Below are 23095 nucleotides of genomic sequence, written 5' to 3'. Positions count from 1 at the left end.
CTGGGCACAGAGGAAGCCACAATTCCTGCACACTGGGCAAAGGTTCTGTTAACTCAGTGACAGGTGCTTCTTGTTTTCAGGGCAGGCCCCCAGCCAAGCCCTAGAGGTGTCAGTTCATCTTGTGGCCCATTGCCTCTTTGAGTCCTCAGTTCCTCAGTGCCATCTTTTATATTCTTGTAGATTCAAAAGCCCCACTTCCCTGTGCATCTCTTTCCCTGACACCCTTTTCTAGCCCTGTCTGCCATTCCTGGTGCAGGACCTGTTGGGCCTCTTCCTTTTCTCAACTCCTCTTTGGGGTGTCTGTGACCTCTCTGGACTGCAAATTCTGCCCTCCCCTGGGTCTTTTCTTCAACTGTTGCCTTCAACTGCCATCGGAATGCTCCCTCCTCAACATTCTCAGAGGTTCATGCCCTGGGTCTTTGGCCAGGCGGATCAGACAGCTCCAAGGATAGGGTCCAGGCTTCCCCTTCTGAGTGGGCTCAGCCTTTTGTAACCACACAGGAATGCTTGGTGATTCAGTTCTTTTAATTCTTAACACAGCTTTCAAAGCAGTCCTGGCTGCATGTGTGACCCCTCTGCCCTGATTTCACAATTTCACGAGACTTTTGCCTGTCTTTGCTGAGAAGAAAACATTTTGTGGGTACTTTGGCAGGTCCAGTTGAGGGAATGTTGGGGCCAAAGGACATCCTGCCACCGCATTTGGCTCTGCCTCAAGGCAACTCCTAATTATATGCCACAGCTGTTTCCCGTTACAGCTACCCCCAAAGCAGCTCCCTCCCCAAGACTGTACCTGCCTCTGCTTCTCCTTTCTGCATGGCTGGGGCCAAGCCTTAGAGGTAGAAGTCAGGCTATGTTGATGGTGAAAAGATATAGTGAAAACGTGTTCTTACAGTGGCTTTCCCTGGGGTCAGGAATGTGTTTAGCTGTACTGAGTAATGAGTTGTTCCCAAGAAAACTTCTCAATCTTAGCCAGCTCTCTTTTGGGCTTCTGTCTTTCTGGGAGAATGGGGAGACCCTTTCCTATCTGATCCTGTATTTAATAAAGCCCTGATGTTTAGTATTTGTGGCCTAGAAGTCCATCCAATCAGAACTGACCTGGGACCCTGGAACTCATTTTGGCCATTCCTGGTACTCTGAAAATAATGGCATAGTTTTTTTTTTTTTTTGTTCATTCATCCATTTATTTAATATCTATTGAATGCCTATGTGCCAGGCAAAAGTGTCAGGCCAAGAGAAAGGGACAAGAGAGCTCATGGTCTAATGGGATGGCCTGCCTGAAAGAAGTAGCAGGTCATGAGTGAGTAGCTGGAGAGTGGTGTATGAGATAATGGTGCAATTTGAGGCCAACAAAAAGAGGCCAAGATGCTGTGAGAATTTGACGACCATGTAAATAATTTGTTTTTATCCTAGAAGCCTTGGTGAGGGTGGAGGGTGGGCATTGAAGGATCCTGAGCAGAAGAGAAATTATTACATTTGGGTTTTTAAGAGAAGACACTGGCTGCTGTCTGGAGCACAAGATAGAAGAAGGTAAGAGTAGAGATTAGTCAGGGGGCCATTGATCCAGGGATTCTAGGAGCTGGAGTTGGGGGTGGGGAGCTTGGGGAGAAATGTAAGCTGTGTCAAGGGAAAATTGGTAGGACATAGGGGAGTCAATTGTACGTGGGGCTGAGGCACAAGGAGCAGTCGGGGATCTACTCCCTGAAGGAGGGCCCATCTGAGGGGGAATCTCATATGCTTAGTTGGGGACACGTTGAGTTGAAGTGCCTTTGACCAGAGTAACTATTCAAGCACAGAGCTCAAGGGAGAGAGCCAATCTGCAGAAACAAACCGGTGAATCATCTGCTTCAAGTAATTACTCCATGGGCATGGATGAGATTGCCAAGGAGAAAGGCTAGAGAAGTGAGGGTGCCTTAGGGCTGAGTTGGGGAACAAAGGAGGAACTCTCAAAGGAGACTGAGGAGGAAGGCCAGGGAGGTGGGAGGGATCCCAGGAAAGTCTGGCATCACTACAACAAGGAGGAAGAATATCGTTGGTTGTCTCCACTGTAATACCTCCCAGAAGATGAATTAATTGCAAACACATTTCCTTCATCCTGAATGTGAGGTTATAGGGAGAAGAGTAGGGAACCACCTAAGGTACAGCACATCACTGCTGATGTCCTCTGGGCTGAGGATGGGCACTGGCCATGGACCAGAGGGCCACAAAAGGCTCTGGCAAATCCACTAGATTGAGTAGCAGCTAGAGGAGCATTGAGGATCAGGCATGGGAACCAATGGAGGTTTGAGGCCTGGTGGCATCATTTTCTGTTTATAGGAGTATGGGCTTTGAGTCAGGGATGTTAGAAAGAAAGGGGAGGAGGAGGTCAGGGTGGGGGGTTGGTGGTGTTGGCAGGAGGTAGGAGAATTCTTGGGAGATATTGGGGGAGATATTTTGCTCACCTGATTTGGGTGAGTAAAAGGGGAAATGGAAATATGTGAAGTTAAGAAGCAATGGAAAAAATGGGGGTCAGGGGACAAGCTGAGGAAGAGGGTGGGGGGGGGGAAGAGCAAGGCCAGCTTTGACCACTGCCTGCCAACACTCAGTAGCGTGGGAACAAGAGCATTTCCTCACATGAAGTTCCAAGATCCATGGCCTGGTGGGTCTTGAACTTGGCAGAAGCTCTTTTTGTCTTGCACGGTCCTGTTTCATGTTTCGTAGACAAGAAGCACGGGGAGTAGTCTGTCACTGTAAGAGATAAGAGAATAGAGGAGAAGACAATAGAATGAGGGAAACCAGTGAGGATCCAGGCATCGCTGGAGCAAAAGGTCAGGGCTGTCCCCTGGCTTGTTATTCTTAATGTAGGCTAGTTCCCAGAGAGGATCTCTGAAGCTCACCTGCCAATCCCAGTCTTTTTAAAGCTGCTCAGAACATCCATGGTATTCAAGAAAAGGGTCAGTGGGGAGATGTGCCAGGAGAAGCTGGGAAAGGTCAGGGTGAGCAACGAGCAAAGACAACAGGTAGAGACAGCTGGTCAGATCCTCATTCTTCCTTTTCTTGGGCTAATATGCTGCAGTTTGGGACAGCCAGGCCACTCTCCAAAGCACTGGCCCTGCCTGCCATTACCTGCCTTCACCGGCTGGAGTTACCTGTGGGAATGCTTCGGCACAGGCAGGCAGAGCAGTCCTGCAAAGGGGCAGAGCAGAAGCCGGGGCCACACCTTTCAGACTCCCTGTGGGGTTGGGTTTCCTCCTCTCCTCCAAGCCAAGATATATGTGGTAACAAAGAAATAGGTTTTCGGGGGAAGCAGGAGGCTCAACTTAGGCAACAGGCAAGTTTTGAAGTGACTCCGCAAAGGTGGAAGGCCAACACTGTGCCTGGAGTCCTCAATTTCTCGGCTTATAAAATGGGGGTAATAGAGTAGTCCCTACCTCACTGAGCTGCTGTGAGGGTCACGTGAGTTACTTTACAGACAGAACACAGTCAGGTACATCCTAAGTGCTGGTTAATTTGATCATGATTTCAACATTGTCCATTTACACGAAGTGCTTGAACCTTGTGGGTACAAACCACATCTTCTCTTGACATGAACCCATACTGTTTGTAAAGTAGGCTTTCTAAGTTAGTAATTGAATAGTAATGATTATACAATTTAGTTTTAGGTTTGCATATTGGGGTTAGTTTAGAGAATCTGTTTCACAAGAATGGGTCTTAAGGGTGGAAGGGATACTGAATTAGGAGTAAGAAGATCATAAATACTAGAGCGTCTTCCATGTGCTCCGACCAGTGTAGGGGGCTGGGAGTTCAAAAGAAAACACGATATAAATGGCACCTGCATCAATGGCACTCATAATTCATTTGGGGAGACAAGAAAAACATGTTAAAAGTAATCACAACTTGCCACTAAGGCTATGAAGGAAATAATAGTGGGAATAAGGGTGAGAATTAACCTACTTTAGGTCAAGGAAATCTTCTCTGAGTAGGTGACATTAGGTCTCAGGACTAGATCTAAAGCAGGGGTACTAGCCACTTGAAAGCCGCTGTGAGGTGTTTGGGAGGTGGGGTAAACATTTTGGGTGGAAAATAGTTTCCTGCAGAATCAGTGAACTTAGGCACCTCTGTGAGCACCGGTTTTTACTTTTGTAAAATAAGGATCATCATAGCTGTTCAGCCAAACACACAGACTTGTGACAGTGAAGCAAAACAAAGTGTGCAAAAGAATTTTGTTGACCTTGGATGGTTGTACAAATGCAACTGTATTAGGAAAGACTTGCAGATAATCTTCTCTGACTTTTTAAGCCAATTAAATTTGGTTCACATGTGTACCATGACTGTAATACAGCAATATCTCTTTGGAGGAGCAGTGGCTAAAAGTCATGCTGTTAAGACATGTCACTGGAGTTGTGAATGGCAGGGCAAAGGAGATACTGTGGTTAAAGAGAGACAAGTGGTGGTGGGTTGCTGGGCAGGAGATGGCCGAGCCAAATCTTAGAGGATGAGAAGGAGATTCCAGGCTTTTGTACAGCTGAAAAACCAGCAAACGTTTTAGTTGGAGTATTTGGTATGTATCAACATGTTCCAAGATACCAAACCTTCTAAAGGTCATTATTAATACTATTTAATCTTTACCAGGTACCGAGTAAGATCCAGAACCAGAGAAAAATAAATGATTTTCTATGCACGCTCGGAAATTTGACTTTCATTGAATAGATGCTACAAATGTTCAATGAATTGAAAGACACCCCCAAAATAAGAGGCATCCATGGGAAGCTACCCCTCTGGTATAAAGGAGAGTGCAGGGTCAGGAGGAACACTCTGGCATATTTCACTTGCACAATGAAGCCAGAGAAGGTCTCACCATGCATCCATGGAATTGCCATCCTTAAGGTAGAAGGCCAGTCTCCCTGGGCTGGAAAAAGGGATGTCAGCCACTGCTATGTTTCCTTCATTTAATCTGGAATTCAAGGACCATGCCAAGCTGCTGCTGATGTATCCCAGGTCACTGCAAACCCTGGTGGCTGTGTAGCCAGTGGTTTGAGCTTCTGAATGATGTTCTCTGTGTACTGTGATTTTGAGAAAATTTAAGGAGAAAGAAGCATCAGATAGTTGGCAAAGAAGTTGCTTCTAGCTGGGCAAAGCAAGGTGACATCCTGATAAGGTCATTTTCCCACCAGCACCTGCATCTCCCAAGAATGAAGCACTGAAGTAAGCATTTTAGTGAAGGGTCTCTCCGTGAACTGCACATAAGAGGGTGAGAGAGGGACCCTCCTCAGGGGAAGAAGCAGGAACAGGGAAGGTCTGTTTCATCTAGGATAGGAGAGGAGAAGAAGGCATGTCTTTGGGATGCCGTGGTGTTTTTCTGTGGGTCTGTTTGTTGCCCTCTCCCTGATGACCCCGATCCCCTCGTCCCAGGACCCTTTCAACGGGGCCACAGAAAACACCATCTCAAGCCAAGTGAGCATTTGACTTTGGAAATTGAAAATCTTAATTTTTATAAATGACTGCCGCCATGTAGGGGAAAAGGAGGGACAAAAAAGGCATTTGGGATGGAACAGTGTGGAAGGGAGCAAGGAAAACTTATTTGCTCAGAGTAGGGAGTGGAAAGGTTGGAATAAGAGGAGTCAAGGGCGTTTCCGAAGCAAATTCTTAGAGTCATGAAGGAGGAACGCAGGCATTTGGTATTAGTTGAAATGACATACATCAGCAATGACAATCCTGAGGAAGCTCAGAGATGAATGAATGAATCTGTGTCTCACGCAGCGGGGAGGTGAAGTCTGGACGCTAGGCAGGAGACGCCTGGGTTTGTGGGGCACAGACCCAGAAGGGGTTGACTACTTCTTGATTTTTATGTCCCTCTTTCCCGATAGACAGCCTCAGCTTTGCTGCAGACCACACAGCCCTTTGGGGGAAAAACCAAGAGCAGGAAGCCCTTCCAGGATCCCCCTTCCACTGCTGTCGGTGGTCAGCAACTGGACTCAACGGGAAATGCTGTTCACAGAGCGATGTGGAGGAACACACCGGATTGCTTGAAGACCTCAGACTGTGAAGCCATCAGGTCTCCCCAGGTGAATCATTAGGTTTCACACAATTCCAATCATAATTGTGGTTTTGTTTTTCTTTTTTTTTGGAATGTGGAAAGGCATCCTACAATTTATTTGACAGAGTAAACAAGTGAAAATTGGTCATAAAAATAGCATACGTGGACCGTAGCTTGCACTGTTAGATTTTAATGCATATTTTCAATCTGAAATCATTTAAACAGCATGAGACAGGTGGTCCAATAGGTCAATGGCAAAGAATAGAAAACCCAGGTACAGATTTATTTTTGCCTTAATTTGCTTTGAGGGCAGTGGGTGTTTCCCATTTAGATCTCTGAGTAACTGAATAGCTGCATCCGTGTTTGGAGTACAATAGTCAGCAAAGCAAGACAAATATCCCCATTGAACGCCACCATAGTCCAAGGACTGGGATGAGGGTGAGGGTGTGGTCAGTACAGAACAGCGCTGCCCTCTTCACCCACGGGCTGCCCATCACTTCATGACCTGTCATCTTGTCCTCACCTGTTTAGCAAGCTTCCTTTTGGGGCTTGACACTTTTTATGGCTGGAAACCCAATATCTATCATATCTATCAGAATAAGCCTGTACATGCTTAATAGTTGTTGCTCTTGATTTTCTCTAAAGGCATGAAGAAAAAGGCAAAGGAGGAGTCTGTGAAGTCCCTGACCTGTGGCAGGTTTGGGGAAGAAAATGCAACATCTCCAACTTCACTCTCATCATAATGCGAGTAGCCCCCTATTTTCTGGAATCTATCCCTTCTTTCTCTTGCCGCTGACATGCAAAGCTTCTCTCCTGGAAATGTGGAAGCAATGCCCATGTAAGTGATTTTACCTAATAAAAGTGGTGTTTCAAGTCAGCAAGTAAAGTGTATATCATTTAATAATTGATAGTGAGATTTTCTGGTCTTTGTTTTGTTTTTCCCAGTGAATAATGTTTCATTGCTGGCTTGGTAGTAGGCCAGGCACTATCCTGGGTGCTAAAACACAGTGTGTGAGCAAAACTAAGGGAGACTTTACTGTCGCAGGGAGCAGGGAGCTCCCCAGAGAGGGGAGGCACAATAAACAACTATCCAATCAATATATACCTTGCCAGGTGGCTAGTGAAAGGAAGAACAATAAATCTGGCGAGGATAACAGGAGACTGCTGCATGTGGGTGTGTAGGAGATGGCCCAAATCAACTTCTCCGCTAAGGCAGCATTTGGGCAGGGGCCTGAGGCGTGGGTCCATGCCAAGGGACTGCAGGAGAAGGTCATTCCAGGCAGTGGGCGCAGCCAGTGTCCAGGCTCGGCAGGAGGATCATGGTTACACCTCCGTCTCTGTACAGCAAGCTTATATGCAGAATCATGTTAAAACCACTTTCTTGATACATTCAAGAGACTTTTTTTTGATTTATATTTTTTGCTAACTCATTATTTTAAAAACAATTTTAAAGTTATGCAAAATTTAAAGATATTCAAATTCAATAAAACCTTACATAATGAACTTATTGCATAGTTTTGCAGCTATTAAAAAGTGACACCTTATAGATCATGCTATGTTTCAGTGATTTAAAGTTTAAACAAATTACTTCCAGTGGTCACGTGGAATGACAGAATCAAAGTAACTCCAGTTCTGACTCTGTGATCATTGTGCTGTCACTGTGTATTTTGAATCTACTGTTTAAACCCTTTTACAATCAGGGATATGTAGTGCTACAAGGCTCGGTGACATGCACTGCATCCAAAGCAAGCTCAGGTGTTTCTGAGCCATTATGCGCTAAACTCTTGAAAGAAGCACATGTGTCAGAGGCATCTGCATAACCAAACATTCTCTGAATTAATTTCCAGGGAGAATGCAATGCTTAAGGGGGAATAAGAAATAAAAATGTGCTAATATGAAGCTTATATATTATTAAAACTCAACAGTAACCTCAACAATCGTTTAGTACATGGACCAACAAAACAATATTTTATTTATGGTGGAAGACTTACACCAATGATATTTTCTAGAATTAGTGGCTTGTGGAGATAATGAAAAGCAGGCCAACATTAAAAAAAATGTTCTGACAAAATGCTCACCCTTCATGCTTGACCTGGGTGGAAAGCTGTCACTGCCGTGTCCTGGGCAGACCACCAAGAAAATGCTAATTCCCTCCTGCAGCAGGAGACTGACTGCTTTTTCTGTCTGAAGGAAAAGAGACTAGGTGAGCCAATAGGATTTGCTAACAGACTGGGGGTGAGTTGGCCAAGAGCAAATGACTCCTAGATTTTCAGCATGAATAACCAGAATGAAGCCGTCATTTACTGGGATGGAGAACAATGGGGGAGGGGCAGGGTTTTGTGCAGGGAAGTGAGAGTTGGGCTTGAGCATGTCAGGTTTGGGATGCCTATTAGTAAGACATCCAAGTGCAGATACCAAGTTGCTAGTGAGATAGAAGAGCCTGGCATTCAGGGGAGGACACAGATGAAGATTTAAATATAGGAACTACTAGCAAACGGGGGTATCAAAACCATGGGACGCTCTAAGAAAATATGGGGAGTGAGGTGGGAAAACACGTGGGCATGAAGCCTGGCTGAGCTCATGCTCAGAGGTCTTGGAGAGGAGGAAAAGCCTGTGCAGCTGATGAGCGATGACCAGCCCCTAGGGGAGGGGGAGGAACAAGGGAGAGCTGGGTCCTAGAAGCCAAGCGAAAACATTTTCAAAGAGAAGAAGGGTTCCACTGTGTCAGATGCTATGACTTGGTGGACTGAGAGGAGAACTGAGAAATGGCCATTGGATTTGACAACATGGCAGCCTTTGGTAATATTGACAAAGACAATTCTGTTTGAGGTTGGAATTGAAAGTATGGCTGGAGTGGTTCTTGAGAGCATCGCAGTGGAAAGCAGAAGCTAGGGGGGAGGTGTATGACTAACTCAAGGGTATTTTGTGTAAAAGGAAGCAAAGCAGTAGGTTGGTAGCTGGAAGATGTGCAGTTGAGAGGGTTTGCTATTATGACGCTGGGGCATGTGGATATTGTGAGCTGAGTCTTTTCAGATGCGATGGGTTATACCCTGTTTATTTTCTGTTGGGGATGGGGAAATGACAACATAAGAGAGAGGAGACAGCTGCAGGAGCAACATCCCCAAGGTATTTGGTGTACATATCTTCCTGAGAGAGAGAGGATGGATGGATGAGGATGGGGCAGGCATGTTGGTGGATTTGGCAATGGGTGATTGTGGTAAATTGCATTTTCAATTTTTACTGCTTGTTAATGAAATGAAATGACAGCAGCTGAGAGTGAGAAGAAGCGGATCTATGCTGGTTTTGGATAGACAAGGAGTTGTGATATGGTCTTCAAGCAGAGCTGAGAAGGAATGGACTAGACCAATGGTTGTCAAAGTGTGCCCCAGGGGGGGACCCTTGAAACTCATCTAGGGGTCCACAAAATCAAAACTCTTTGCATAATAATACTAAGACCTCCACAGCCTGTGTCCCTCTCATTCTCTCAGATATAGAGGGTGGAGTTTTCCAGAGGCCAAGTGCTGAGTGATGAGGGTCATGTTTCTGATAACTAATGGAACGTGAGTTTTTTAATTCTTAGGCTTTAATTTCTAATTAGTAAATATCCATAGATATATCCCACATTAAAAATATGCTTTGTGGGTCCTCAATGATTTTTAAGAGTGTAAATAGGTCCTGTTCTAAACACCAGAGATGAAAAGGAAGGAATTGCAGGGTAAGGTTAAGTCTTACAACATGTTTTTGGTCATGACTAAAAAGCAAGTCTAGTAAGTTTTGTTCTTCTCTAAGTTTTGTTACTTGGTTGAAGCCACAAAATAGGTAGAGAATTGATTTAACTAGGGTTGGACTTTTACCGTTAGTGCTGGAGCGATGGAGGGAGTATCAAGGAAAATGGAGCTACTTGTACTTGGTAAGATTCATTTCTTTCAGTGACCCTCCAAACTCATGTTCTCTTCATGGGCCACAACCTACCTTCTGAGTTGCTAAAATACTCCATGTATTGCGTTTACCTTATTTTGACATAATTATCAAATTAAAAACATATTTTCCATTTAGGTAGGCAACATTTTCCTGGAAAATATCCTTTTCTATTTTAAAGCGTTTAATTTTTCAAATCTTTGTACCTGTGATTACCGATTCTCATCTACTTTTCTTACTTATTTAGAATTATCAAAGTTTTGTTTATTTTGCTTTTTTTTCAAGAAATGTCACAGATTTATCAGTTCTACAAGTTTTTGTTCCTAAATTGTTGATTTTTAATTATTACGAATTTTAATAATTCTTCCTTTTGTAAGTTAGGGTCTTATTCTTTTTTTAAATTTCTTCAGTTAAGTGCTTATTTTACTGAATTTTACTTATTCCTGCTTCGTAATAAATGTTTTCTAGGCTAAGAATTTTCCACTGAGTAAAGTGAACTCTTATACTCCTATCCAAAGTCCAGCCTCTTTGGTCAGTTATTTTTTAAATAGTTTATAATTTTAGTTTCTATTTCCTGTTTGACCTTAAAGTCACTTCAGAAAATGTTCTTGAATCTCCAAGAAATTGGATTTTAAAATTTGCATTAACATTTACTTCAAGTCCTTTGGCAATATGATCAGTAAATATGACCTACTTCATTTCTTCTTTTTAGAACGTATCAAAAGCTTTTTTATGTATCCAGATATATGACCAACTTTGTAAATATTTGTAGAGTGCCAAAAATATACATTTTCTATCAGATAATGTCAGGAAGAGTCTTAATATTCAATTATTAAATTTGAATCTGTCTAGAAAGGGCTGAGAACTTTTGATCTGAACGCCTAGGGATTTTTTCCCCATTTATGAAAACTTTTGTTGATGTTGTGGTTACCCTTACACTTTTGGAAGCATCCTTTAACTTATATTAATGGAATTTCCATTTGTTTAACTTCTCTTGTTTCTGTTTCCAAAATACCAATGTTTCATTAATCAGAACTCTGATTGCTCTCCTCCAGAGCTATTAGATTAAAAAGCAGGCACTCCTGGGTTCAAACCCACTTAGCTGCCCGTAGACAGGTTGCAGTTAATGTCACCTTCTGCACCCCACATACTTCATTAGAAAAATAGTAATAATAATAATAGTATCTTAAGCAAAGTATTGATATGAGAGTTAAATTAATGAATGCAAAGTGTTTAGAATTTAGTAAACGCTATTTTTTTTTATTACGTTCTTTTAATCTTTTCTATTTCTTCTACATTCTGGGGTAGTTTGGTCACTATTCCTTCCATCAGTGATAATTATCTGTATATAATTCTGTTCAGTTCTATTTTGTCTTAAATGCAATTAGACATAAAATTTGCAATTGCTTTTTCTGTTTACAGGCAATTTGTTTATTTCTCACCCATCTCCCTTTTCATTTTATTCTGAACTTTTTTTTTTTTTTTTTTTTTTAAGGAAGGAAGGATAGAAGGAAGGAAGGAAGGAAGAAAGGGAAACATTTTTAAACATTTTCTTGTTTTTATTGTATTCTGTTTCTCCGTTTTTGTTACATGGGCTGGGGCCGGGAATCGAACCGAGGTCCTCCGGCATAGCAGGCAAGCACTTTGCCCGCTGAGCCACCGCGGCCCGCCCTTATTCTGAACTTTTAATCTAGGCATATTCCCTCCAAGTTCCCACGTCCCAGGGACAAATCTTTATCTTGTTTACTAAACAGTTTGCTCAAGCTCTTGTCTGATTCCTTCAGATCATTTTTTAGGACTATCTTCATTTTCGGAATCCTTGAGATTATGTCCCCTTTCCCATATTTGGCAGTGTTTATAAAGATATAATATTTGCGTGTGTGTATGTGTGTGTGTCTGCCTGCATGAAGAACTTCGTAGCAGTTTCTTCAACATTGCTGTAACACCTTCCCCCAGATGCATTGTCATTAGATGGAATGAATAGAAAACTACTGTCTACATCATAAGTTGCCACTTGAGCTTTTGTTAGCTTGCTTCTGTGTCTCCAAGAGAATTTTCCTGCTGGGGAATCCCCTCTCATGCAACGCCCTCAGGTCTCTTGTTAAGGGGTGATGGGGTCAGGGTGCCATTGTGGTCACTTCGGGGGCATCACCCGTGAGGTGGGCGGATAGCTGTCCTGCACTTGGTTTGGACCGATTCTGAGCCTTGGTTGGGTGACGCCACCAGGGGTGCTGGAGAAAGTTGCTCCTACTTTCTTAAAGAAGGCAAAGCTACTTTGTTTCATAAGGCAAAAGAACGGCGCCTCTGGTCGTTTTCACTATATGGATCTTATACGTGAGCAGGAATTTGTAAATGCCACTCGTTTGCCAGGACGCTGTTCATGAGTGGTAGTATGTGTGTGTCCGTGTGTTTGGGAATCAGCAGGAAAACAGGAGAGCCAATTTAAAGTGCATTTGCCAATTTAAACAGCCGCCCCAGGGTTCCTGATGAAACTGTTTCCTTGAACTGTGATGGATGCCTGCTGGGGTACAGGGGGTGGGGGAGCCAGACGGGGACAGGGGCAAGAGGGGCATTTAAATTTCTTCATGAAATGGCGCTACAGTTGACAGAGCAGATAGCACTAAGGAATACTGCGAACCCAGCTTGCTCCCAGGAGAAAGGACGGCTCCAATCCAGTGTGACCCTTCTGTGGAGTGGTCTTTCCCGGGGACTCTGCCTGAGCCTGGGGCCCGAGGGGTGGCTGGCCACATCTGCAGGCTTCTGCCACTGCTTCCTCTTACAGTGCCTAATCGTTGTTGGGTCTTAAACAAAGTTAAAAGTCAAAGTTGTCACATTTGGGCTCAGCTGGCTGGACCGACAGACTCTGTCTCAACCTCTAGGTGGATCCTTGAGTTACCAGGCATGTGGGCACTTGGAAAATAACCTTAAGTTTCATGGGTCTCTGACCAGAGGGTATGAAGAAAACCCTGGCTATTTAAAAAATGTGTTTGCTCTAGAAATATGTGTTTATAACTGTGTGCACTGAAAATCTTCCCAGGGATGACACAAGGAGACTGGTAGCCAGTGGAGGCAGCCCTGTTCCCGGGCCTCACACAGGGCTGCCATGCAAAGTCAGCCTTAACCAGCAACAACCCCCAACCCTGGTGGCCCCACCCCTCCCCCCAGCCAGGATGCTGCCTGACTTTTCCTTCAGTTTCAGGGAAGCCAGGGTCTTGTTTAGTGTCTTTCATCGTCACCAGCAGTTCTCTCATGCATTCGGTGATGGGGAAAGCACTAATTTGGGGTTTGTTTTATTTACTTCCAAAAAAAAAACCCTAAATTAAACTCCATCTGGAACTATCTAGAGAAAGGAAGAGGACTTTGAGAAATGCAGCTGGAAAGAGATTTGCCTGCTTTGCTCTTTTGTCATTTTCTTCACTTTTCTCCCAGCACCTGGGATTCCGAAGGCATAATCAGATAAGTGAAAAGAAGTTTGAAAACCAGATCCCTTTAGAACTTTCCAGTCAAGTATCCATATTAAACAGAGATGGGTGACCCCCAGGGCACAGAGGTCCCAACCTCAAAGACTGTGAAGGAGGTTTGGGAGCTGTCTCCTTTAGATGTCTGTCTTTCCATCTCTCCACCGCTCATTGCGTCTCATTGCTCAACAAAAGAAACAAAAGGAAAATCGTTGGAGTCAGAATGGTTGGTCTTATTTGGAGAGGATCATTGAAGTCATCTCACCCCAAATCCTGTTTTTCACGGGATAATCTGAGGCATACCTGTCCCCGCCATCGGCCAGGACCTAAAGGCAACGAGTAAGAAAAGTGCCTGTGGCAAAGGATAACAATTTTGTTTGTTTTTCATGTGTGGGGCCAGCATCAGAAATCTCTGGGCTTTTAAAAAACTACTGCATTTGAAAGAAAGAAGTTATGGAATGGAGAAGAGTTTTTTTTTTTTACAGAAAGAAACTGCAGTCCTTACTTTGTCTGTGGGGGATTCCCTTGCCTGGGGCGTGAGCCGGCTGCGTGGTTTTGCTCACTATGGGTGTCCCATCACAGCAGAGGCCACGGGCCCAGGAAGCCCAGACAGTGCACTCAGACCCTGCCTTCGGCGTCTGACCAACGTGGACACGAGTGTCATCTGTGGAGGCCACCTATATGGTGGCGTGGGAGGAAAGTCCCACTGAGAAGAAGGTCAGTTGGTCATGAAGCTGGACATCAACTCCTTGCCATGAGAAACTCATAGAATGCCTAAGGGCTTCTTTCATGACAAACACAGGAGTTCTGGGGACAGGGATGCCTTCCCATTGTTCTTTCGTGAATATGGGGCAAGGGGGAAATGGAAGCTGGGCAATTAGAAAAGAAAATGAACAGTCGAACTCAGGGAGTGTGGCAAGGAGATTTCTGTGGGGGCGGGTTGGGCCACTGTCTTGAGAAGCTGGGGTTTCTCCGAACAGGTAGAGCTCCACTTTTAAGTGATCCAGGCACCAAGCACATTGCTCTTGAGGGAGCTATGAAAAAGAGTCCCCTTCAACTGACTTCCTAGTTAACTTCCTAACTTGCCCTGACATTCTTAAAAGGGAATGCCTTATCGGTTGAGACAGGAAGGCAACTGGCGCTACACAAGAGAGAGCAGCAAGCAAAAGGCTTGACGTAGCTGATCTGTAACTGGTTACAAGACATCCTTAAACCTCTCCTCCATATCAGGGGTGCAAGTGGGTCAAGAGAGAAGAGATTTGGGAGGAAATTATTTTCTTGAGAAGATTCTCTTTGAAAGGAATTTTGCGATGAACTCTTTACTTCCTTGCATGGAATAAAGAATATGCGGGCTTTCTCCCTTCCCGTGAAGTCCACAGGACCACTTAGAAAGCTTTATATATGTCACTTTCAGTAAGGGCATACCGGGCTGGTGGCTGACTCCTACTTGAGTTATCTAAAGGGTAAGAAAGGAGCTGGCAAATTGTGGCTGGGGGAGTTGCAGGTAAGTGACCACTTTGCACAAACATGCTCTCAGAGAGTGCTGGGCCAAAAGAAGTCTTTCCCTGGATCAGAGGTGGGCTCTGTAGATAACCAAGTGTGAGGGCATCTGAGGACTTGCCCAAAAGGTCTCACTGTGAACGCAAGTAGACCTGGATGGAGAGATGGCACAGCCATGGCTGGACTCAGGGGCTGCCGTAGGAGGAAATGGTCCTCAGGCAAAGTGTCCAAATACATGGAAGAAAGCGAGATCCCTGGTGATGATTCAGAGATGGGTTCTAAAGGACCACGAAAATGCCCCATTAGAGATAGCATTAGCTGTAAACATCTGTCAAGCTTGCAACATGAGGCCAACTTTTGACAGTCTCAGAGAGGTAAGAACTTTGCCTCTTTCTTTCCTTCTCCCTCTGCCTCCAAACAATGCTGAAAGGGGCAGAACTGCACCCGCTCATGTGAGGAGGGATGAACGAGAGAGAGGGAAGTAGCAGAGCTCACATTCTTTTTTGAACTGCTGGCTTCTCCTCCAGATCAGGCCCTGGAAGAGGGGAGAGGAGACAGGTGTTCCATGAAAGAACAGAGAGATTTAAATTATTACATGAATCAACAAGTTCATTTCTCAAATGAGACAATTTTGTGACAGTGACTGTAGAATTCTATGTTACTTAAGAATGACCACAAAAGTCACGGGACTGCTGCCTTTTCTTCCTGAAACAGTGAAAATTTACCCCTCATAAAAGGACAAGTGAGAGGACAAAATAAAGTTACTTTGTGATTGAGTCCAATATCAATTCTTGTCAAATTAATTTTTATGCATTTTAATGACATTGCAATATCACTGTGAGCTTCAAAAGTGCAAAGTTCATCTAAGAAAGAAAAATTACAGAAAAGAACTAGTAGGTGTAGCTTATCCTTCCAGAGAGGACCATTCTAAATATTTACAGTAACCAAAACAGTGTGCTGTCATACTTCTGCAGGAATCCAAAGATGGATGAGTGAAAGTATATGGCTAGTACAAAAGCAAATAGTGGTCTGTATGAGAGGTAAATATATACAGATAGGAACAAAAGCCAGAAACAGATTATTTGATATACAGTGTCAAACAAATGGTCAACTTTTCTGACAAACATGAATTTGCATCTTTCATATAGAAAAACTAAGTTCCAAATGGAATAAATGGGTAATTGTAAATGTTTCTGTAAAAAAACAGAAGGAAAAAAATCAGTGAATGTTTTTTCTGTTGTTTTTGAATCAGTTGATGGGAAACAATAGGAAAAGAGTGTTAGAATTGACTTGATAAAAATTTATATCTTTGTCAAACATACTGCAGTCAAAATAAGAAGAGCCTGGTGATATATTGGTTTCTGCCAGTATGATGGGTGAAGCCTTCATAGCTGACTGAATAGCCAGAAATTTCATAAAAAAATATTTTAAAAAATTCCTAAATGCACGCATGATGTGGTAAGAAATTAACATGAAGACAAAGAGAAAGTGAAAGTGGACTCTCTGAGAAGTAAGTAGAAACTTATTATCTGGCTTTTGACTTCAGGTGCTTGCTTAGACCATTGCACGCACAGATTCAGTGTCTTGGGATAAATTCAAAGCCGAGGGTCCAGGCAAGTGGGGAAGTTGAATAAAAGATAAACTCCATAAATCTGGGACTCTAAAGTTTTAACTACATTATGGTAAGGGTGAACTAGGACAAAACCACTCCCACTCGAGAAGGGAACTGACTACAAGGATAACGTCTGGACCTACAATTTAAGATTGAGTTGAGGAGGGTGATTATCTCCTGAAAAAGTATTCTGAGTTACCCTCTGTTTTTGGCTGGCAGCCCCCAAAGCTGTCCTTTGGGAAGTCCACAAAATTCTTAATCTGAGAATTGAGTTTAACGATGCTTGTGGACAAGGAGTTTCCCCAGATGTGGGCAGAAACAAACACAAATTCCAACTGGACAACTGCATTTTTACACAGAAATAAAGCTCCAGGTGAAAATGAGCATCTAACAGTCAAAATTTTTACAAAACACACAAGGAAATAATCTACCTTGAGTGAAAGCCAACAAACTTGCACTCGACAGACTGTTAAATAAATTTAGAAATATAAAAGTACAACATGAAGTTGAGTAAAGAATAAACATGTGTAAGAGAAACAAATGGATATCCAGGAAATCAAAAATGATCAAAATTTTAAATTCAATGAATAGATAGTTTTGCTTCCAATCACGATTGAGTAACAGGGACCAGGTTTTTATACTTTTGCCTTAAACAACTAGAAAAGCTGGCAAAACCTGTGAAATTACAGTTTTCAGGCACTGGGCAATAGGCAGATAAAGACTGTGATCTTTGAGACTAGAGGGAAAAGAAGATGAGCCCAAATGATTGCATCAGCTTCTATGTTGAAGGAAATTTCATGGCTTTGGCTCAAAGAGGAGGAACTCACACTAAGCCAAGCAGTTTTACTGGGTTGAGGAGACAGAGCTCACACTGTGAGGAGGCCAGTATGGCTCACATCTGTAGGGCAGGGCACTAGAGAGGAAGAATCTACCAAAAGAGCTGTAGCCATCTGCAGCAGAATCCCCTCTAAGGGATCTATGCCTGCTTGAGAGAAATTACCCAAAGGCCAGAGAACCACTGGTAAGGAGATTTCAGAATAATTCCTAGGTCTTAAAAGGGATAGGAAATACTTGATTATCCCCAATCAGAATAGAAAGAGACAGCATAATACATGAGACATTAGATAGACCCCTCAAAAGGCTATCACCTTAATAATGGGGCTAAGTTAGCCCTCGAAGAAAGACCTTTATGAACCTTGCCTAACAAATCTCACAGCAAGCCATGAAAGGATCTGATTCCAAGCAACCTGTGAGCCAGAATAAAATCAAACACTATTAAAAAAAAAATCCAGCAATCTAACAACCAACTATTTAAATTCAAAATGTCTACTGTCTAGTAAAGAATTAACAGGCAGACGAGAAGCAGGAAAATATGAGCCATGACCCAGAGAAAAATAACTGAATAGAAACCCATTCCCAAATGATGAAGATAAGAGAAGAGGCAAGGATATGAAAAGCAGCTGTTATGAATATACTCCATATATTCAAGAAAATAGGTGGAAATGAGCACAATAAGGAGAAAAGAGGAAGATAAATGAGACACATAGAACTTTTAAAAATGAAAAAACATAATATAGGAAGGAAAAATAATACATTGGATAAGGATTAACAGAAGGTTAGACAGTGAATAAGGACAGAACAGTAAACATGAATACATAGCAACAGAAACTATCCACAAGGAAACACACAGAGGGGAAAAGAGAAGAACAGAGAATTAATGGCATGTAGGAAAATGCTAAGCAATTTAAGATAAATGCAATTGGAATCCCATACAGAGAAGACAGGGAAGTCATAAAATATTTGGTGAAATAATGGAAGATAAATGTTCAAATGTGATGGAAACTATAAACCACAAAGATACACATGGTTGGTTTAATATTCAAAAAACATTATAATTCACCATATTAACAGACAAAAATGATAATGCTGGAAAAAAACATATTTGATAAAATTCAGCATCAAAAAAACTCAGCCAACTAGTAATAGATGGGAACTTTCTCAAATTGATATAGAATATTTATATATAATCTTACAGTTAACATCATACCTAATGATACCTAATGAAGAAAGAGTGAATGCTTTCTAAGATTGAGAACTAGGTAAGTGTATTCATTCTCACCATCACTTTTAATCAACATTGTTCTGGAGGTCTCAGCACAATAAAGAAAAGAAATAAAAGGCATAAAAGGCCTACAGACTGACAATTTAAAAACAAAACTGAGTTTATCACAGATGGATAACTGTCTATGCAAAACACCCCAAGGAATTTGCAGAAAAATTGCTAGAACTGAGAATTGAATTTAGGAAGGCCTCTGGAAAGACTATCCAAAAGTCAGTTGTATTTCTACGTACTAGCAATGCATGATCAGAAATGGAAATTTAAAAATAATACCACTTAAGATAGTGGTATTAAGATAGTGTCAAAATATGAACTATGATGTAATAGATATATACCCACATACAAGATGTGTACATTGAAAAGGACACAATATTACTGAGAGACATTACAGGAGAACTAAATAAATGCAAGGATAGACCATATTCATGGATTGGTATGCTCAATATTATTAAGATATCAATTTTCCCAAATTTGATCCATAAATTCAATGTAATCCAATCAAAATTGCTTCAAGCTTTCTTTTTTGTGCATAAATATCTTTTTTGGTCATCACAATCAGCTTTTTTCCCCCTTTATTGTGAAAGACAACATATATACAAAAAAGCAATAAATTTCAAAGCACAGCACTGCAGTTAGTTGTAGAACATATTTCAGAGTTTGGCATGGGTTACAATTCCACAATTTCAGATTTTTACTTCTAGCTGCTCTAAGATACTGGAGACTAAAGAGATATCAATTTAATGATTCAGCAATCATATTCATTTCTTAAATCCTATCTTTTCTGTATAATTTCACCATAACTTTGATCTTTCTATCCCTCTCTTTAGGGGTGTTTGGGCTATGATCATTCCAAATTTTTCATGTTGGAAGGGTCTGTCACTAATATGGGGTAGGGAGATGGAACTACCTGATGTTCTGGAGAGGCTGGGCCCTCTAGGTTTCAGGATTTATCTGATCCAGGGACCCATCTGGAGGTTGTAAGTTTCTGAAAAGTCACTCTAGTGCCTGGAATCCTGTGGAATCTTATATATTGTCCTAGGTGTTCTTTAGGATTGGCTGGAATGTTCTTGGTTGGGGGTTGGCAGGTTATGATAGGTAGCCAGATGTAACTGAAGCTTGTATAAGAACAATCTCCAGAGTAGCCTCTTGATTCTATTTGAACTCTCTCTGCCACTGATACTTTATTAATTACACTTCTTTTCCTCCTTCTGGTCAGGGTGGAATTGTTAATCCCACGGTGCCAGGTCTGGATTCATCCCTGGGAGACATCTCCCATGTCACTAGGGAGACTTTCACCTTTGCATGTCCTGTCCCACATAGTGGGGAGGGCAATGATTTCACTTGCATTGTTGGGCTTAGAGAGAAAGAGGCCACATCTGAGTAACAAAAGAATTCCTCCAGAAGTAACTCTTAGGCATACCTATAGGAAGTCTAAACTTCTTTGCTATCTACATAAGTTTCACGAGAGTAAGCCTCAAGATCAAGGGTCAAACTTTCTTTTTTTTGGGGGGGGTGCATAGTCTGGGAATAGAACCCAGGTCTCCCACATGGAAGGCAAACATTCTGCCACTGAACCACCTCAAGCTTTCTTTTTAAATAGAAATTGAGAGGCTAATTCTAAAATTTATATGGAATTGCAAAAGATCTAGAATAGTCACAATTATTTTTAATAAGAAGAACATATGTGGAGGATTTCCATTGTCTGGTTTCAAGACTTACCTTAAATCTATAGTAATCAAAAGTGTATGGTATATAGATCATTGGAACACAATAGAGAGTTTAGTAAAGACCTACTCATGTTTGGTTAATTCAGTTTTTAGAAAGATTCCAAGGTAATTCAACAGGGAAAATATCAATTTTTCAATAAATGTTACTTGATTCATTGGAGTCTGTGTAAAAAAAAAAAAAAAGAACCTTGGCGCTTACCTCACACCATATAAAAATAAATAAGCTCAAAATGTATCATAGATCTAAAACTCCTAGAAGAAAACATGGGCATGCATCTTGAATATAGGCAAAGATTTCATAGTTTGAACATAAAATATATAAAACCATGAAATAAAAAAATGATAAATTGTACTTTATCAAAAATAAAAAATAAATGTCCCTAAAAAGACACTGTTAAGCTAAAAAAAATGACTTACTTTAGCAATAAGGTAATAAACGGGGAGAAAATATTTGCGAAACAGATATCTAATAAAGTATTTGGATCTAGAATATATAAAGAACATTTACAATTCAATAATGATAATACAAATAGACACCATTGATCACTGGACCAGAATCATCCAATAAGGAATGAGAATTCCCTCCACATACACATTGTGACCATTCTCCTTCACAAGCTCTCCGAAATATCCTAACTAAACAAGGTATTCTTTTTCTTGCTTATCCACTTTCACTTTTAGCCTTTTACAGTTATTGAGAGGTGCATTTACCTGTGTATGCAATTTCTCTGTAACCAAATTTAAGTCTGCTTTTGGTCAATTGGTCTCTATTGACTTTAGGTCAATTGAAGGCTTTTGGTCACTCTCCCCAAATACTTTGTCCAGAGAATCTCCATCTAGATAAATTTTATTTTATTTAATTCTATATTTGAACTTACAAACCCTTCATAATGCTAAGTGACTTCAGTTAAAAGATTAATTATACATGTACAGCCTATCAAATATCAGTAAATATTACACAGTCGCTTTCTATTAGTGTTCCTTCGCCATAAAACATATATTTCCTGTAATTGGAATGTTGAAGTCTTTTTTAAAAATGAAAGTTAAAATAAATTCCAGATTACATGTGGTTTGTGGACTTAATCATATACAAGCCACCAGGAACTCAGTTTGCAGTGAAAGAGTCTTCCAAATACTATGAAGCACCATCCATCTACCTCCCTGGGTATAAAATGATGCTGGTCTTTAATCTCTTTAATCCTGCCAATTGTACTGTGGGAACAGTGAGCTTTCTTTTATCCATGGCACCCTGGCCCTGAGAAAACAGCAATAAATACCACAACTTTGGTTTGCCATAATGCTCCCACAAAACCACCCTTTTAGCCTAGGGCTCCTGTAACACTCAACCATTGAGGGTGAAATTAGTATGTCCATAAATCATTTCTAAGTGAGGATACATGCCCTCTCAACAGTATTGTTGCCCATTAATTTGGTCACTCAGTGCACTGTGAATTTTTTCATTGACTTTCCAGGCCAACTGCCAGCTATGGCCAGTTTCCAGGAAGAGAGGTCCTTTTGGAATTCCAATTCGGGTAAGCAAATCAGTTTTAACATGGTAGCAAGTCCCCCAGGAAAGCCATTTCCACTTGACTCATCATGTACAGTCCATTTCCCAAGGATGCTGAGTCTTTTCTCAGTTTTGTCTATTCCTTCCCCATATTTGTAGCTCCTTTTGTTCTGGTTTTATTGCATTGCATAGGATCCCCAGTAAATTGTTGAATAGTAGCCATCGATGTTAACAGACATAATTGTCTCATTTCCAACTTTAACAGAAACATTTTTAAGATTTTACTTTAAATTTGTTGCCTGCTATAGTTTTATAGTAATTGTAGTATTTAAGTATTAACTAAATGATAATATTCTAAGCAGTTTATATACATTTTTATTTATCCATTTTCCAGATGATGAACTGAAGTACAGAGAAATCAAGGAATTTGACCATAGTCATACATCTAGGAAAGTTTTATTTTAAATATTTGAATCCAGGAGTGTTTACTTCAGAGCTCAAGTATTTAACCATTATGCTGTACTGCCTTCCATGTGTATTCTCTCATGTAGTACCAAAGGCTGATACCCTTATCATGTTTAAATGGGTTCCTTTTGCCCTAGTTTTTAAAGCATAAGCTTTAAAGATATGTCAGAAATAGGTGTTACACCTTATCAAGTGCTTTTCTATCATTTTTAATCATATGATTTTTTCTTCCTTTATTGTACTAATTATAGAATTGGGTTAATGTATTGAATTACATTGGTAAATTTTCTAAATTCATTTTTTCCTCACATTCCTAGAGTAATCTCTGCTTATTTGTTACTGTATTATTAATTTAATATGCTGATGAATCAAATAAGGCAGGCCGCATGGCACTGTGTTAACTGAAACCTGTGCATATCTGAATTGCATCTTGGATTTGTGCAGTTCTAATACACCTGAGTTTCAGTTAACAGAATACTGTGCAAAGTAGGGACTTCCTGTAATCTGATCTTTGTGCCCAAATAATAATTGTTGGTTTGAATTTGTCTTGGTGTTTTGCTACAGGCCAAGGGTCCGTGGATTGTAGCTTATCTCTCTCTAATTTGATTCGTGATTAAGTGATTTTTAGTTTATTTCATATCATAATCTTTCATAATTCCCCATACTTTCTTTTCATGGAATTTCTTGCCATTATTTTGCTAGTTTGAAGTGTCTTCAGGTCACAGAAAGAATGGATTTCTAAACCATTCTTTGTAAACAATGCTCAGAAAGCTAGA

At 41.3% G+C, this 23095-nt stretch overlaps 2 long non-coding RNA genes across 9 annotated transcripts; one reads left to right on the top strand and one right to left on the bottom strand.

The window, feature by feature from the left end:
- The first annotated feature begins 206 nt into the window (after positions 1-206).
- On the top strand, positions 207-10132 carry LOC143652468 (uncharacterized). 8 transcript variants are annotated; one of them, XR_013160695.1, is made up of 6 exons: positions 207-1386; positions 1487-1527; positions 2698-2804; positions 3053-4537; positions 5844-6041; positions 6659-10132. It is a non-coding gene; the product is annotated as an uncharacterized LOC143652468 (long non-coding RNA). The 8 variants fall into 8 exon arrangements; XR_013160694.1 differs by lacking the exons at positions 2698-2804; positions 3053-4537 and adding an exon at positions 4609-5181 and having other exon boundaries at positions 217-1386; positions 6659-10130; XR_013160696.1 differs by lacking the exon at positions 3053-4537 and having other exon boundaries at positions 389-1386; positions 6659-10131.
- LOC143652470 (uncharacterized) lies at positions 4778-19628 on the bottom strand. Its single transcript, XR_013160701.1, has 3 exons — positions 19528-19628; positions 8092-8197; positions 4778-5039 (listed from the first exon to the last, which is right to left on the bottom strand). It is a non-coding gene; the product is annotated as an uncharacterized LOC143652470 (long non-coding RNA).
- Positions 19629-23095: the final 3467 nt, after the last annotated feature.

This window comes from Tamandua tetradactyla, chromosome 12 (genome assembly GCF_023851605.1).
Source record: "Tamandua tetradactyla isolate mTamTet1 chromosome 12, mTamTet1.pri, whole genome shotgun sequence".
Taxonomy (NCBI): domain Eukaryota; kingdom Metazoa; phylum Chordata; class Mammalia; order Pilosa; family Myrmecophagidae; genus Tamandua; species Tamandua tetradactyla.
Note: the sequence above shows the minus strand (reverse complement) of the source record. Positions and strands in the feature narration are given on the sequence as shown.